The sequence below is a fragment of the Oncorhynchus mykiss genome, chromosome 21 (genome assembly GCF_057628025.1).
Source record: "Oncorhynchus mykiss isolate SJ-2025 chromosome 21, ASM5762802v1, whole genome shotgun sequence".
Taxonomy (NCBI): Eukaryota; Metazoa; Chordata; class Actinopteri; order Salmoniformes; family Salmonidae; genus Oncorhynchus; species Oncorhynchus mykiss.
This window is the reverse complement of record NC_143042.1, coordinates 57,496,165-57,512,500: the sequence shown is the minus strand read 5'-3', so window position 1 is coordinate 57,512,500 and position 16,336 is coordinate 57,496,165. Positions and strand designations below refer to the sequence as shown.

The 16,336-nt window shown below is 43.5% G+C and overlaps 1 protein-coding gene across 4 annotated transcripts in view; it reads left to right on the top strand.

Moving 5' to 3' along the window:
* The first annotated feature begins 12,020 nt into the window (after positions 1–12,020).
* LOC110510008 (sodium/hydrogen exchanger 9B2) overlaps positions 12,021–16,336 on the top strand; it is a 32,995-nt gene continuing 28,679 nt past the window's right edge. For 3 of the 4 annotated variants that reach the window (XM_090213355.1, XM_090213359.1, XM_090213360.1), the window contains exon 1: positions 12,021–13,164. The gene's annotated coding sequence lies outside the window, so the exon portion shown is untranslated. The remainder of the gene's footprint in view (positions 13,165–16,336) is intronic. The other variant, XM_090213357.1, reaches the window with a different exon arrangement.

Here is a 16,336-nt window from a genome sequence, read left to right as displayed (position 1 = left end):
GTCTCTACCTCTCTGTCCCAGATCATGTCTCTCTGTCCCAAATCATGTCTCTACCTCTCTGTCCCAGACCATATTTCTCTGTCCCAGATCATGTCTCTCTGTCCCAGACCATGTATCTCTGTCCCAGATCATGTCTCTCTGTCCTAGATCATGTTTCTCTGTCTCATATCATGTCTCTGGTTTTCAGGCTATGCATGTCCAGGTGTTAGAAAGAGAGAGCGAGAGACAGAGAGAGAGAGAGAGAGAGAGAGAGAGAGAGAGAGAGAGAGACACACAGAGAGAGACAGAAGAGCCAGCCAGAAGAGGACTGGCCACCCCACATAGCCTGGTTCCTCTCTAGGTTTCTTCCTAGGTTTTGGCCTTTCTAGGGAGTTTTTCCTAGCCACGTGCTTCTACACCTGCATTGCTTGCTGTTTGGGGTTTTAGGCTGGGTTTCTGTACAGCACTTTGAGATATCAGCTGATGTACAAAGGGCTATATAAATACATTTGATTTGATTTGATTTGAGAGAGAGACAGAGACAGAGAGAGACAGAGAGAGATAGAGGGAGAGAGACAGAGACAGAGAGAGACAGAGCGAGAGAGACAGAGACAGAGACAGAGACAGAGAGAGAGAGAGAGAGAGAGAGAGAGAGAGAGAGAGAGAGAGAGAGAGAGAGAGAGACAGAGAGAGAGACAGAGAGAGACAGAGAGAGAGAGAGAGAGACAGAGAGAGAGAGAGAGAGAGAGAGAGAGAGAGAGAGAGAGAGAGACAGACAGACAGACAGACAGAGAGAGAGAGAGAGAGAGAGAGAGAGAGAGAGAGAGACAGAGACAGAGACAGAGACAGAGACAGAGACAGAGACAGACAGAGACAGACAGAGCGAGTGGAACAGAACTGATCCTATCCCAGCCTTTCCTCTCTGTCAATTCTAATCCACTAATGCTAGAGCAGTGGGAGTCAGACTCAGACAGACAACGTCATAATTACACACTCTGCACTGTCATCTGTATGTGTTAAAGAGCAATCCTGGAGACAGCGCTGACTAAAATGGTTTAACATCATCACATTAATAACATGGCTTTTCACTTCCTAAATAAATATGGCAGGAGAATGGCCTTCCTGAAGAGCTCAATGATTTTGAGTCAGTTTGTCAGATGTCTGCCCTGCTAGAGCTGCCCCGGTCAACTGTAAGTGCTGGAATTGTGAAGTGGAAACGTCTAGGAGCAACAACGGCTCAGCCACGAAGTGGTAGGCCACACAAGCTCACAGAACGGGACCGCCGAGTGCTGAAGCGCGTAAAACCCGTCTGTCCTCGGTTGCAACACTCCCTACCGAGTTCCAAACTGACTCTGGAAGCAACATCAGTACAGGAACTGTTCATCGGGAGCTTCATGAAATGAGTTTCCACGGCCGAGCAGCTGCACACAAGCCTAAGATCACCATTGGCAATACCATGCGGGGGCTGGAGTGGTGTGAAGCTCGCCGCCATTGGTCTCTGGAGGAGTGGAAACGTGTTCTTTGGAGTGATGAATCACCATCTGGCAGTCCAACGGACAAATCTGGGTTTGGAGGATGCCTGGAGAACGCTACCTGCCCCAATGCATAGTGCCAACTGTAAAGTTTGGTGGAGGAGGAATAATGATCTTGGCCTGTTTTTCCATGGTTTGGGCCCCTTAGTTCCAGTGAAGGGAAATCTTAACGCTACAGCAGACAGTGACATAACTTCTGTGATAGCAAAGCCCATAGAGGGCTTGATCTGCTAGTGGGAAGTGTGCCGACTATATATCTCTATGGAGTCTTGCACAGAAAGCAACGCCACAGATCTCTCTCTGGTATCTCTCTGGTATCTCTCTCTCTGGTCTCTCTATCTCTGGTCTCTCTCTCTCTCTGGTCTCTCTAGCTGGTATCTCTCTCTCTCTGGTATCTCTCTCTGGTATCTCTCTCTCTGGTATCTCTCTCTCTCTGGTATCTCTCTCTGGTATCTCTCGCTCTGGTCTCTCTCTCTGGTATCTCTCTCTGGTCTCTCTATCTCTGGTCTCTCGCTCTCTCTGGTCTCTCTATCTGGTATCTCTCTCTGGTATCTCTCTCTGGTATCTCTCTCTCTGGTATCTCTCTCTCTGGTAATTCTCTCTGGTATCTCTCTCTTTGGTCTCTCTCTCTGGTCTCTCTCTCTGGTATCTCTCTCTCTGGTATCTCTCTCTCTGGTATCTCTCTCTCTGGTCTCTCTCTCTCTGGTCTCTCTCTCTCTGGTATCTCTCTCTGTGTTCTCTCTGGTATCTCTTTCTCTGGTATCTCTCTCTGGTATCTCTCTCTCTGGTATCTCTCTCTGGTATTTCTCTCTCTGGTATCTCTCTCTCTGGTATCTCTCTGGTATCTCTCTCTCTGGTCTCTCTATCTCTGGTCTCTCTCTCTCTGGTCTCTCTAGCTGGTATCTCTCTCTCTCTGGTATCTCTCTCTGGTATCTCTCTCTCTGGTATCTCTCTCTCTCTGGTATCTCTCTCTGGTATCTCTCTCTCTGGTCTCTCTCTCTGGTCTCTCTCTCTGGTCTCTCTCTCTGGTATCTCTCTCTCTGGTATCTCTCTCTCTGGTATCTCTCTCTCTGGTCTCTCTCTCTCTGGTCTCTCTCTCTCTGGTATCTCTCTCTGTGTTCTCTCTGGTATCTCTTTCTCTGGTATCTCTCTCTGGTATCTCTCTCTCTGGTATCTCTCTCTGGTATTTCTCTCTCTGGTATCTCTCTCTCCGGTATCTCTCTCTGGTATCTCTCTCTGGTATCTCTCGCTCTGGTATCGCTCTCTCTCTGGTATCTATCTCTGGTCACTCTCTCTCTGGTCTCTCTCTCTGGTATCTCTCTCTCTGGTATCTCTCTCTGGTATCTCTCTCTCTCTGGTATCTCTCTCTGGTATCTCCCGCTCTGGTATTTATCTGGTATCTCTCTCTCTGGTATCTCTCTCTCTGGTATCTCTCTCTGGTATCTATCTCTCTGGTATCTCTCTATCTCTGGTCACTCTCTCTCTGGTCTCTCTCTGGTATTCTCTCTCTGGTATCTCTCTCTCTGGTATCTCTTGTATCTCTCTCTCTGGTATCTCTCTCTGGTATCTCTCTCTCTCTGGTATCTCTCTCTCTGGTGTCTCTCTCTCTGGTTTCTCTCTGGTATCTCTCTCTCTGGTCTCTCTCTCTGGTATCTCTCTCTGGTATCTCTCTCTGGTCTCTCTCTCTCCCTGGTCTCTCTCTCTGGTATCTCTCTCTGGTCTCTCTTTCTGGTATCACTCTCTATTATCTCTATCTGGTATCTCTTTCTCTGGTATCTCTCTCTGGTATCTCTCTCTCCGGTATCTCTCTCTGGTATCTCTCTCTCTCTGGTATCTCTCTCTGGTATCTCCCGCTCTGGTATTTATCTGGTATCTCTCTCTCTGGTATCTCTCTCTCTGGTATCTCTCTCTGGTATCTATCTCTCTGGTATCTCTCTATCTCTGGTCACTCTCTCTCTGGTCTCTCTCTGGTATTCTCTCTCTGGTATCTCTCTCTCTGGTATCTCTTGTATCTCTCTCTCTGGTATCTCTCTCTGGTATCTCTCTCTCTCTGGTATCTCTCTCTCTGGTGTCTCTCTCTCTGGTTTCTCTCTGGTATCTCTCTCTCTGGTCTCTCTCTCTGGTATCTCTCTCTGGTATCTCTCTCTGGTCTCTCTCTCTCCCTGGTCTCTCTCTCTGGTATCTCTCTCTGGTCTCTCTTTCTGGTATCACTCTCTATTATCTCTATCTGGTATCTCTTTCTCTGGTATCTCTCTCTGGTATCTCTCTCTCTGGTCTCTCTCTCTGGTATCTCTCTCTGGTATCTCTCTCTCTGGTCTCTCTCTCTCTCAGGTCTCTCTCTCTCTCTGGTATCTCTCTCTGGTCTCTCTCTCTGGTATCTCTCTCTATTATCTCTCTCTGGTATCTCTCTCTGGTATCTCTCTCTCTGGTATCTCTCTCTGGTATCTCTCTCTCTGGTATCTCTCTGGTATCTCTCTCTGGTATCTCTCTCTGGTATCTCTCTCTCTGGTATCTCTCTCTGGTATCTCTCTCTGGTATCTCTCTCTCTGGTCTCTCTCTCTGATCTCTTTCTCGAGTCTCTCCTTCTGGTATCTCTCTCTCTGGTATCTCTCTCTGGTATCTCTCTCTCTCTCTGGAATCTCTCTCTGGTCTCTCTCACTGGTCTCTCTCTCTGGTATCTCTCTCTGGTATCTCTCTCTCTGGTATATCTCTCTCTTAATGTGATGATGTAAAACCATGTTATTAATGTGATGATGTTAAACCATGTTATTAATGTGATGGTGTTATTAATGTGATGATGTTAATGTGGTGAGGATAAACCATGTTATTAATGTGATGATGTTAAACCATGTTATTAATGTGATGGTGTTATTAATGTGATGATGTTAATGTGATGAGGATAAACCATGTTATTAATGTGATGATGTTAATGTGATGATGTTAAACCATGTTATTAATGTGATGATGTTAATGTGATGATGTTAAACCATGTTATTAATGTGATGATGTTAATGTGATGATGTTAATGTGATGATTTTAAACCATGTTATTAATGTGATGATGTTAATGTGATGATGTTAAACCATGTTATTAATGTGATGGTGTTATTAATGTGATGATGTTAATGTGGTGAGGATAAACCATGTTATTAATGTGACGATGTTAATGTGATGATGTTAAACCATGTTATTAATGTGACGATGTTATGAGGGAATAAATTATTATAGAATATAATGGAATAGAAGGGAATCTAATGGAATAGAATATAAATTAATAGAATAGAAAGGAATAGAATAGAATATAAATTAATAGAATAGAATATAAATTAATAGAATAGAAAGGAATAGAATAGAATATAAATTAATAGAATAGAAAGGAATAGAATAGAATATAAATTAATAGAATAGAATATAAATTAATAGAATAGAAAGGAATAGAATAGAATATAAATTAATAGAATAGAATATAAATTAATAGAATAGAAAGGAATAGAATAGAATATAAATTAATAGAATAGAATATAAATTAATAGAATAGAAAGGAATAGAATAGAATATAAATTAATAGAATAGAATATAAATTAATAGAATAGAAAGGAATAGAATAGAATATAAATTAATAGAATAGAATATAAATTAATAGAATAGAAAGGAATAGAATAGAATATAAATTAATAGAATAGAATATAAATTAATAGAATAGAAAGGAATAGAATAGAATAGAACTTATGTTCCATCGGAAAATTACAATTTGCCTCCACTGTTTGAATTATTCGGTCATAAGATAATGTACAATAGTTTAAAAATTGTTGGACAACAATGTTTACTGTAGTTTATAGTGTTGCACAATAATGTTTAGTTGATATTCTTAGATAACAAAGTTTAGTGTATATTGTTCGATGACTCAAAAAGCGTGTGCAATGAGCAGTGTTCCCTAAAAAACAATTAGTCACTGAGCAAAGTTCAGGTCTGCTAAGGCAAACGTGAACATTGTGAAAATTCTGTGCAACTTTCAGAATTACTGTGAATAATGAAGCTGTACCCACTTTAAGTCATAGCTTCAGACTGTGGTCAAGTTGGCTGCTGTGGCTATTTGATCCTAATGTAGGCCTACCAGACAGGCCTACCAGAATGGCCTACCATCAAAAACAATGGAGAAAATGCCTCCCATAACATTTTAACATGGAAATAGCTGTGCTGTCATTCAGACTACAGTAGCAGCCAACGTGTTGTGTTCATTGTAGGCCTGCATTCCATGTTTAGTTTTGAATACTAAGTTTTGCGTAGTTTGTTTTGTTTCGGTAGGTTGTGTTGAAGGTGGCTAATATTGTGTTAATTCGATCACAATTCCCACAGTAAAGGGGAACGTTGATAGTGTTAACTGAAGGGGAACGTTGATAGTGTTAACTGAAGGGGAATGTTGATAGTGTTAACTGAAGGGGAACGTTGATAGTGTTAACTGAAGGGGAACATGGATAGTGTTAACTGAAGGGGAACGTTGATAGTGTTAACTGAAGGGGAACGTTGATAGTGTTAACTGAAGGGGAACGTTGATAGTGTTAACTGAAGGGGAACATGGATAGTGTTAACTGAAGGGGAACGTTGATAGTGTTAACTGAAGGGGAACGTTGATAGTGTTAACTGAAGGGGAACGTTGATAGTGTTAACTGAAGGGGAACATGGATAGTGTTAACTGAAGGGGAACGTTGATAGTGTCAACTGAAGGGGAACGTTGATAGTGTTAACTGAAGGGGAACATGGATAGTGTTAACTGAAGGGGAACGTTGATAGTGTTAACTGAAGGGGAACGTTGGTAGTGTTAACTGAAGGGGAACGTTGATAGTGTTAACTGAAGGGGAACATGGATAGTGTTAACTAAAGGGGAACGTTGATAGTGTTAACTGAAGGGGAACGTTGATAGTGTTAACTGAAGGGGAACATGGATAGTATTAACTAAAGGGGAACGTTGATAGTGTTAACTGAAGGGGAACGTTGATAGTGTTAACTGAAGGGGAACGTGGATAGTGTTAACTAAAGGGGAACGTTGATAGTGTTAACTGAAGGGGAACATGGATAGTGTTAACTAAAGGGGAACGTTGATAGTGTTAACTGAAGGGGAACGTTGATAGTGTTAACTGAAGGGGAACGTTGATAGTGTTAACTGAAGGGGAACGTTGATAGTGTTAACTGAAGGGGAACGTTGATAGTGTCAACTGAAGGGGAACGTTGATAGTGTTAACTGAAGGGGAACATGGATAGTGTTAACTGAAGGGGAACGTTGATAGTGTTAACTGAAGGGGAACGTTGGTAGTGTTAACTGAAGGGGAACGTTGATAGTGTTAACTGAAGGGGAACATGGATAGTGTTAACTAAAGGGGAACGTTGATAGTGTTAACTGAAGGGGAACGTTGATAGTGTTAACTGAAGGGGAACATGGATAGTATTAACTAAAGGGGAACGTTGATAGTGTTAACTGAAGGGGAACGTTGATAGTGTTAACTGAAGGGGAACGTGGATAGTGTTAACTAAAGGGGAACGTTGATAGTGTTAACTGAAGGGGAACATGGATAGTGTTAACTAAAGGGGAACGTTGATAGTGTTAACTGAAGGGGAACGTTGATAGTGTTAACTGAAGGGGAACGTTGATAGTGTTAACTGAAGGGGAACGTTGATAGTGTTAACTGAAGGGGAACGTTGATAGTGTTAACTGAAGGGGAACGTTGATAGTGTTAACTGAAGGGGAACATGGATAGTGTTAACTAAAGGGGAACGTTGATAGTGTTAACTGAAGGGGAACATGGATAGTGTTAACTGAAGGGGAAAACTCTAGCAAGTTGAGTCAAGTTCAATCTGGTGCTTCTCTGTGCAGGCTGATATAGTCCCAGGGGAGATACGCACCCCACGCACCCCACAGGCAGTTTAGAGAGAACATTGGAAATGAGGAACACGTACTTTGAGTTCTAACTCAAAACTTCCTCCGGCTTGACAGGAGTAAAACACAGTGTTCTTCTTCCCACGACCTGCTGGGGATTATAGATTTAGACTGCTGTCATAAATTAAAGTTTTTATTAACTAGCCTACCAAGGTCACCTGCCTACAGTCCAATGTCTGGGAAAGAGACAGAAGAGAGAGAGAGAGAGAGAGAGAGAGAGAGAGAGAGAGAGAGAGAGAGGGGGGGGGGGGAGAGAGAGAGAGACAGAGAGAGATAGAGAGACAGAGAGAGAGAGAGAGAGAGAGAGAGAGAGGGGGAGAGAGAGAGAGAGAGAGAGAGAGAGAGAGAGAGAGAGAGGTCACAGAGTTCATGAATCATTGAATGTTGGATTGGATTGCGTGGCTTTCTCCGCTAGGAGGAAACAGATGTTATGTATGAGTCCTACATTGATATGTTGAATCCAAAACAGGTTTATATGAATACCAATGAAGTTTTCAATATCCCAACTATCCTCTTTAAACCCCATAGAGTCGATGTCCATCGAATTAAATCCCCATAAAATGCATCAGTTTAAGCTAGAGATATCTTCTAGAGATATCTTCTAGAGGGGTGTTTGTCAGACCCGAAGACATCACGAACATCGTTCTTCTCAGGAGAACGTCTCTTTGGTCTGTAAAGGTCTAAGACGCCCACAGGCCTCACAAGACTCCTCTGAAGGCAGCCTGGTATCAGTTAAAACACATGAATGGGACGACGAACAGTATATATGGAAATAGTTTAGTGCCTAAAACAAGGGGTCAAATATGTGTCAAAACATCTCATATCTCTCAGACACTTTAAAACAAACTTCCTTTTTGATGTATTCATGTTATTCCATGTATGAATGTGTTATTCAATGTGTTCCTATGGGCTAATAGCAGTAAGGACTCTCTGTTATTCAATGTGTTTCTATTGGCTATCTAACTGCTACGCCATCTTGGAATAAGAGAGACAGAGAGACATGCTCACAAACGGTTAATCAGACAACATTGATATTTACCAAATGTATTCACAACATATAAAGGAAGATATATATGCAAAACAATTTACATTTAGTTCAAAGTTGATAAAAACATTTCCTGATTTATAAATTGAGCACCAGAGTCGAAGAATAAAATTCTCTTTCAGCGTCCACATTTTGACACTTGACCTAACATTTGAATTGCGATCTCCCTTGTAGTACCGTACATAGTGAACAGCGTCCAGATGATAAATTAACTTCTTTTCTGAGCGGTCCAAGACACTGCATCGCAGTGCTAGAGACATCCCTGCAGACCCGGGTTCGATCCCAGGCTGTGTCGAAAGCCGGGCGCAACCAAGAGACCCAGGAGGCGGTGCACAATTGGCCCAGCGTCGTCCGGGTTAGGGGAGGGTTTGGCCCAGCGTCGTCCGGGTTAGGGGAGGGTTTGGCCCAGTGTCGTCCGGGTTAGGGGAGGGTTTGTCCCAGCGTCGTCCAGGTTAGGGGAGGGTTTGGCCCAGTGTCGACCGGGTTAGGGGAGGGTTTGGCCCAGCGTCGTCCGGGTTAGGGGAGGGTTTGGCCCAGCGTCGTCCGGGTTAGGGGAGGGTTTGGCCCAGTGTCGTCCGGGTTAGGGGAGGGTTTGTCCCAGCGTCGTCCAGGTTAGGGGAGGGTTTGGCCCAGTGTCGTCCGGGTTAGGGGAGGGTTTGGCCCAGTGTCGTCCGGGTTAGGGGAGGGTTTGGCCCAGTGTCGTCCGGGTTAGGGGAGGGTTTGGCCGGCAGGGATGTCCTTGTCCCATCACGCTCTAGCGACTCCTGTAGCGGTCTGGGAGCACACTGAAACGGTCGCTAGTTGTACCGTGTTTCCTCCGACACATTGGTGCGGCTGTCTTCCGGGTTAAGTGCATAGTGTGTCAAGAAGCGGTGCGGCTTGGCAGGGTCGTGTTTCGGAGGGCGCATGGCTCTTGACCTTCGCCTCTCCCGAGTCCGTACGGGAGTTGCAGCGATGGGACAAGACTGTAACTACCAATTGGATATCATGAAAAAAGGGGAAAAAATAAATTATTCACGCATCAATGTAATAAAATGAAGTTAGCTAGCATTCCAGGTGTTTGACTGTTAGCTGCTAGTTTACTAGCATTCCAGGTGTTTGACTGTTCGCTGCTAGTTTACTGGCATTCCATGTGTTTGACTGTTAGCTGCTAGTTTACTGTCATTCCAGGTGTTTGACTGTTAGCTGCTAGTTTACTGTCATTCCAGGTGTTTGACTGTTCGCTGCTAGTTTACTGGCATTCCAGGTGTTTGACTGTTAGCTGCTAGTTTACTGTCATTCCAGGTGTTTGACTGTTCGCTGCTTGTTTACTGCCATTCCAGGTGTTTGACTGTTAGCTGAAGTTAGCTAGCATTCCAGGTGTTTGACTGTTAGCTGCTAGTTTACTGTCATTCCAGGTGTTTGACTGTTCGCTGCTAGTTTACTGTCATTCCAGGTGTTTGACTGTTAGCTGCTAGTTTACTGCCATTCCAGGTGTTTGACTGTTCGCTGCTAGTTTACTGCCATTCCAGGTGTTTGACTGTTAGCTGCTAGTTTACTGTCATTCCAGGTGTTTGACTGTTCGCTGCTTGTTTACTGCCATTCCAGGTGTTTGACTGTTAGCTGAAGTTAGCTAGCATTCCAGGTGTTTGACTGTTAGCTGCTAGTTTACTGTCATTCCAGGTGTTTGACTGTTCGCTGCTAGTTTACTGTCATTCCAGGTGTTTGACTGTTAGCTGCTAGTTTACTGCCATTCCAGGTGTTTGACTGTTCGCTGCTAGTTTACTGCCATTCCAGGTGTTTGACTGTTAGCTGCTAGTTTACTGCCATTCCAGATGTTTGACTGTTCGCTGCTAGTTTACTGCCATTCCAGGTGTTTGACTGTTAGCTGCTAGTTTACTGCCATTCCAGGTGTTTGACTGTTAGCTGCTAGTTTACTGTCATTCCAGGTGTTTGACTGTTAGCTGCTAGTTTACTGTCATTCCAGGTGTTTGACTGTTCGCTGCTAGTTTACTGTCATTCTAGATGTTTGACTGTTCGCTGCTAGTTTACTGCCATTCCAGGTGTTTGACTGTTCGCTGCTAGTTTACTGCCATTCCAGGTGTTTGACTGTTAGCTGCTAGTTTACTGTCATTCCAGGTGTTTGACTGTTAGCTGCTAGTTTACTGTCATTCCAGGTGTTTGACTGTTCGCTGCTAGTTTACTGTCATTCCAGGTGTTTGACTGTTAGCTGCTAGTTTACTGCCATTCCAGGTGTTTGACTGTTCGCTGCTAGTTTACTGCCATTCCAGGTGTTTGACTGTTAGCTGCTAGTTTACTGCCATTCCAGATGTTTGACTGTTCGCTGCTAGTTTACTGCCATTCCAGGTGTTTGACTGTTAGCTGCTAGTTTACTGCCATTCCAGATGTTTGACTGTTCGCTGCTAGTTTACTGCCATTCCAGGTGTTTGACTGTTCGCTGCTAGTTTACTGCCATTCCAGGTGTTTGACTGTTAGCTGCTAGTTTACTGCCATTCCAGATGTTTGACTGTTCGCTGCTAGTTTACTGCCATTCCAGATGTTTGACTGTTAGCTGCTAGTTTACTGCCATTCCAGGTGTTTGACTGTTAGCTGCTAGTTTACTGCCATTCCAGATGTTTGACTGTTCGCTGCTAGTTTACTGCCATTCCAGGTGTTTGACTGTTAGCTGCTAGTTTACTGCCATTCCAGGTGTTTGACTGTTAGCTGCTAGTTTACTGCCATTCCAGGTGTTTGACTGTTAGCTGCTAGTTTACTGCCATTCCAGATGTTTGACTGTTAGCTGAAGTTAGCGTCAGACAGTCTACACTTCAACCACATTTGTTAGAACGACCAGTCCTTTAGCATAGCAACTATGCAAAAATAATTAATTTAAAGATCGGAGGGCATCTGTACCAACATGACCAAAATAACTAACAATTCTTGGCAGGCTATTACCTTTGGTGGAGGAATGAAATAGTTTTCATTTAACTATCAAATAACAGTTTTGATAAAAATATGTAATTCCTTGTTATTTTAAAATTATAGAAATCTTATTCCTAGATTATGCCTCCGTCCAAATGCACTAAGAGTCTAGTGGACCAATGTGCCAAACTCGGCCTTAGCCAATACAGCGTGCCGGGAGATTGGCACCAATGACTCAGCCACATAATTGGCTTAAATCTACCAACCAATCATCTCCCACAACACCTTCCCCCTAACCCTCTGTGTACGCTAGCACACCACAAGCACAGAGCTTCGCAGTTGTGTGATTGGTTAAAATGAAATGATGGCAAATACTTTACTCGGTAAGTCACTCCGATAGAAGTCTATGGTCAGGCTTGTATGAGCCGTGCGTAATAGCCTGGGGACAAAGGTTACCATGTTGGAAAATATTTTATAAAAGCAATAAGGCACGCGAGTCAGTGCTAAAGTACATGCTCAAAACAGTCACAGGTCAATGGGTTTACAGGCCCGCCTTTTACCTGCGACTGTATTCAACACTGACTTGTGCCTTAGTGCTTAAATAGAACATAGAAAGGGGCACCTGGCATTCTAGAACACATTGAGGAAGTGGCTAGGGCTCATAGATACTAAGTGACTGAGAGACAGAAAATTATTTATTGTAATTCGATGAGGCGACATTAAAAACTATCAACGGCAGATAATACTGAATTATTTGAAACAATTCACAATAGTCATAAATACACAATACACAAACAAGAAAGTCTATTCTCTCTCTCTCTCTCTCTCTCTCTCTCTCTCTCTAACTCTCTCTCCCCTCCAAACCTGACCTGTGGAGTGAGGCATGTCACTCTCTCTCCCCTCCTACCGCCTCTAAACCTGACCTGTCGAGTGTGTATTTTTTGTTCTCTCTCTCTCTCTCTCTCTCTCTCTCCATCTATCTCAATCACACACACAAAAACACACTGAGTGACAATAAAGAGAGGCATGAGTTAGGTGAGGTGTAAAGTTTGTCTCGGCGGCATGAAGAAAGAGGGTCGTCCAGAGGACTAGAAGGAAGGAGAGGAGACCAGCAGAGGACTAGAAGGAAGGAGAGGAGACCAGCAGAGGACTAGAAGGAAGGAGAGGAGACCAGCAGAGGACTAGAAGGAAGGAGAGGAGACCAGAAGAGGATTAGAAGGAAGGAGAGGAGTCCAGCAGAGGACTAGAAGGAAGGAGAGGAGACCAGCAGAGGACTAGAAGGAAGGAGAGGAGACCAGCAGAGGACTAGAAGGAAGGAGAGGAGTCCAGCAGAGGACTAGAAGGAAGGAGAGGAGACCAGCAGAGGATTAGAAGGAAGGAGAGGAGTCCAGCAGAGGACTAGAAGGAAGGAGAGGAGTCCAGCAGAGGACTAGAAGGAAGGAGAGGAGTCCAGCAGAGGACTAGAAGGAAGGAGAGGAGACCAGCAGAGGACTAGAAGGAAGGAGAGGAGACCAGCAGAGGACTAGAAGGAAGGAGAGGAGACCAGCAGAGGACTAGAAGGAAGTAGAGGAGACAAGCAGAGGAATAGAAGGAAGGAGAGGAGACCAGAAGAGGACTAGAAGGAAGGAGAGGAGACCAGCAGAGGACTAGAAGGAAGGAGAGGAGACCAGCAGAGGACTAGAAGGAAGGAGAGGAGACCAGCAGAGGAATAGAAGGAAGGAGAGGAGACCAGCAGAGGACTAGAAGGAAGGAGAGGAGACCAGAAGGAGAACACAAGTTAGTAATGCTTCTGGGTATCTTATCGAAAAGCAGAAATGCCTTCATTAACATAAATACAAACCAGCCATAGAGTGTTTTCCAGAGATCCAAGTTGAAGGACTCCTGGATTTCCAGCTTATTGTATCCCCATTATGAATCTTCCAAGCAGGAAACAGTTTGGGAACGTTTAGGGAATTTCGCAATTAACCAGAGTACAGAGTGGTTATAACCATTACCAGTCTCTACCAGTGGTAGTGTTATAACCACTACCAGTCTCTACCAGTGGTAGTGTTGTAACCAGTCTCTACCAGTGGTAGTGTTATTACCAGTCTCTACCAGTGGTAGTGTTATAACCATTACCAGTCTCTACCAGTGGTAGTGTTGTTATAACAATTACCAGTCTCTACCAGTGGTAGTGTTATAACCAGTCTCTACCAGTGGTAGTGTTATTACCAGTCTCTGCCAGTGGTAGTGTTATTACCAGTCTCTGCCAGTGGTAGTGTTATAACCAATACCAGTCTCTACCAGTAGTGGTGTTATAACCAGTCTCTACCAGTGGTAGTGTTATTACCAATCTCTACCAGTGGTAGTGTTATAACCATTACCAGTCTCTACCAGTGGTAGTGTTATAACCAGTCTCTACCAGTGGTAGTGTTATATCCAGTCTCTACCAGTGGTAGTGTTATAACCAGTCTCTACCAGTGGTAGTGTTATAACCAGTCTCTACCAGTGGTAGTGTTATAACCAGTCTCTAGCAGTGGTAATGTTATTACCAGTCTCTACCAGTGGTAGTGTTATAACCATTACCAGTCTCTACCAGTGGTAGTGTTATAACCATTACCAGTTTCTACCAGTGGTAGTGTTGTTATAACCTTTACCAGTCTCTACCAGTGGTAGTGTTATAACCATTACCAGTCTCTTCCAGTGGTAGTGTTATAATCAGTCTCTACCAGTGGTAGTGTTATAACCAGTCTCTACCAATGGTAGTGTTATAACCAGTCTCTACCAGTGGTAGTGTTATAACCAGTCTCTACCAGTGGTAGTGTTATAACACGTCACTACCAGTGGTAGTGTTGTTATAACCTTTACCAGTCTCTACCAGTGGTAGTGTTATAACCATTACCAGTCTCTTCCAGTGGTAGTGTTATAATCAGTCTCTACCAGTGGTAGTGTTATAACCAGTCTCTACCAATGGTAGTGTTATAACCAGTCTCTACCAGTGGTAGTGTTATAACCAGTCTCTACCAGTGGTAGTGTTATAACCATTACCAGTCTCTTCCAGTGGTAGTGTTATAATCAGTCTCTACCAGTGGTAGTGTTATAACCAGTCTCTACCAGTGGTAGTGTTATAACCAGTCTCTACCAGTGGTAGTGTTATAACCCGTCACTACCAGTGGTAGTGTTGTTATTACCATTACCAGTCTCTACCAGTGGTAGTGTTGTTATTACCATTACCAGTCTCTACCAGTGGTAGTGTTATAACCATTACCAGTCTCTACCAGTGGTAGTGTTTAAACCAGTCTCTACCAGTGGTAGTGTTATTACCATTAACAGTCTCTACAAGTGGTAGTGTTGTTATAACATTTACCAGTCTCTACCAGTGGTAGTGTTATAACCATTACCAGTCTCTACCAGTGGTAGTGTTATAACCATTACCAGTCTCTACCAGTGGTAGTGATATTACCATTACCAGTCTCTACCAGTGGTAGTGTTATAACCATTACCAGTCTCTACCAGTGGTAGTGTTATAACCAATACCAGTCTCTTCCAGTGGTAGTGTTATAATCAGTCTCTACCAGTGGTAGTGTTATAACCAGTCTCTACCAGTGGTAGTGTTATAACCTGTCTCTACCAGTGGTAGTGTTATAACCCGTCACTACCAGTGGTAGTGTTGTTATTACCATTACCAGTCTCTACCAGTGGTAGTGTTATAACCATTACAGTCTCTACCAGTGGTAGTGTTGTTATTACCATTACCAGTCTCTTCCAGTGGTAGTGTTATAATCAGTCTCTACCAGTGGTAGTGTTATAACCAGTCTCTACCAGTGGTAGTGTTATAACCAGTCTCTACCAGTTGTAGTGTTATAACCCGTCACTACCAGTGGTAGTGTTATAACCAGTCTCTACCAGTGGTAGTGTTATAACCCGTCACTACCAGTTGTAGTGTTGTTATTGCCATTACCAGTCTCTACCAGTGGTAGTGTTATAACCATTACAGTCTCTACCAGTGGTAGTGTTGTTATTACCATTACCAGTCTCTACCAGTGGTAGTGTTTAAACCAGTCTCTACCAGTGGTAGTGTTATAACCATTACCAGTCTCTACCAGTGGTAGTGTTATTACCATTACCAGTCTCTACCAGTGGTAGTGTTGTTATAACCTTTACCAGTCTCTACCAGTGGTAGTGTTATAACCATTACCAGTCTCTACCATTGGTAGTGTTATAACCATTACCAGTCTCTACCAGTGGTAGTGTTATTACCATTACCAGTCTCTACCAGTGGTAGTGTTATAGCCATTACCAGTCTCTACCAGTGGTAGTGTTGTAACCATTACCAGTCTCTAACAGTGGTAGTGTTATTACCATTACCAGTCTCTACCAGTGGTAGTGTTGTTATAACCTTTACCAGTCTCCACCAGTGGTAGTGTTATAACCATTACCAGTCTCTACCAGTGGTAGTGTTATTACCATTACCAGTCTCTACCAGTGGTAGTATTATAGCCATTACCAGTCTCTACCAGTGGTAGTGTTGTTATAACCTTTACCAGTCTCCACCAGTGATAGTGTTGTTATAACCATTACCAGTCTCTACCAGTGGTGGTGTTATAACCAGTCTCTACCAGTGGTAGTGTTGTTATAACCTTTACCAGTCTCTACCATTGGTAGTGTTGTTATAACCATTACAAGTCTCTACCCGTGGTAGTGTTATAACCACTACCAGTCTCTACCAGTGGTGGTGTTATAACCAGTCTCTACCAGTGGTAGTGTTGTTATAACCATTACCAGTCTCTACCAGTGGTAGTGTAGTTATAACCATTAGCAGTCTCTACCGGTGGTAGTGTTGTTATAACCAGTCACTACCAGTGGTAGTGTAATAAGCATTACCAGTCTCTACCTGTGGTAGTGTTGTTATAACCAGTCTCTACCAGTGGTAGTGTTATAACCATTACCAGTCTCTACCAGTGGTAGT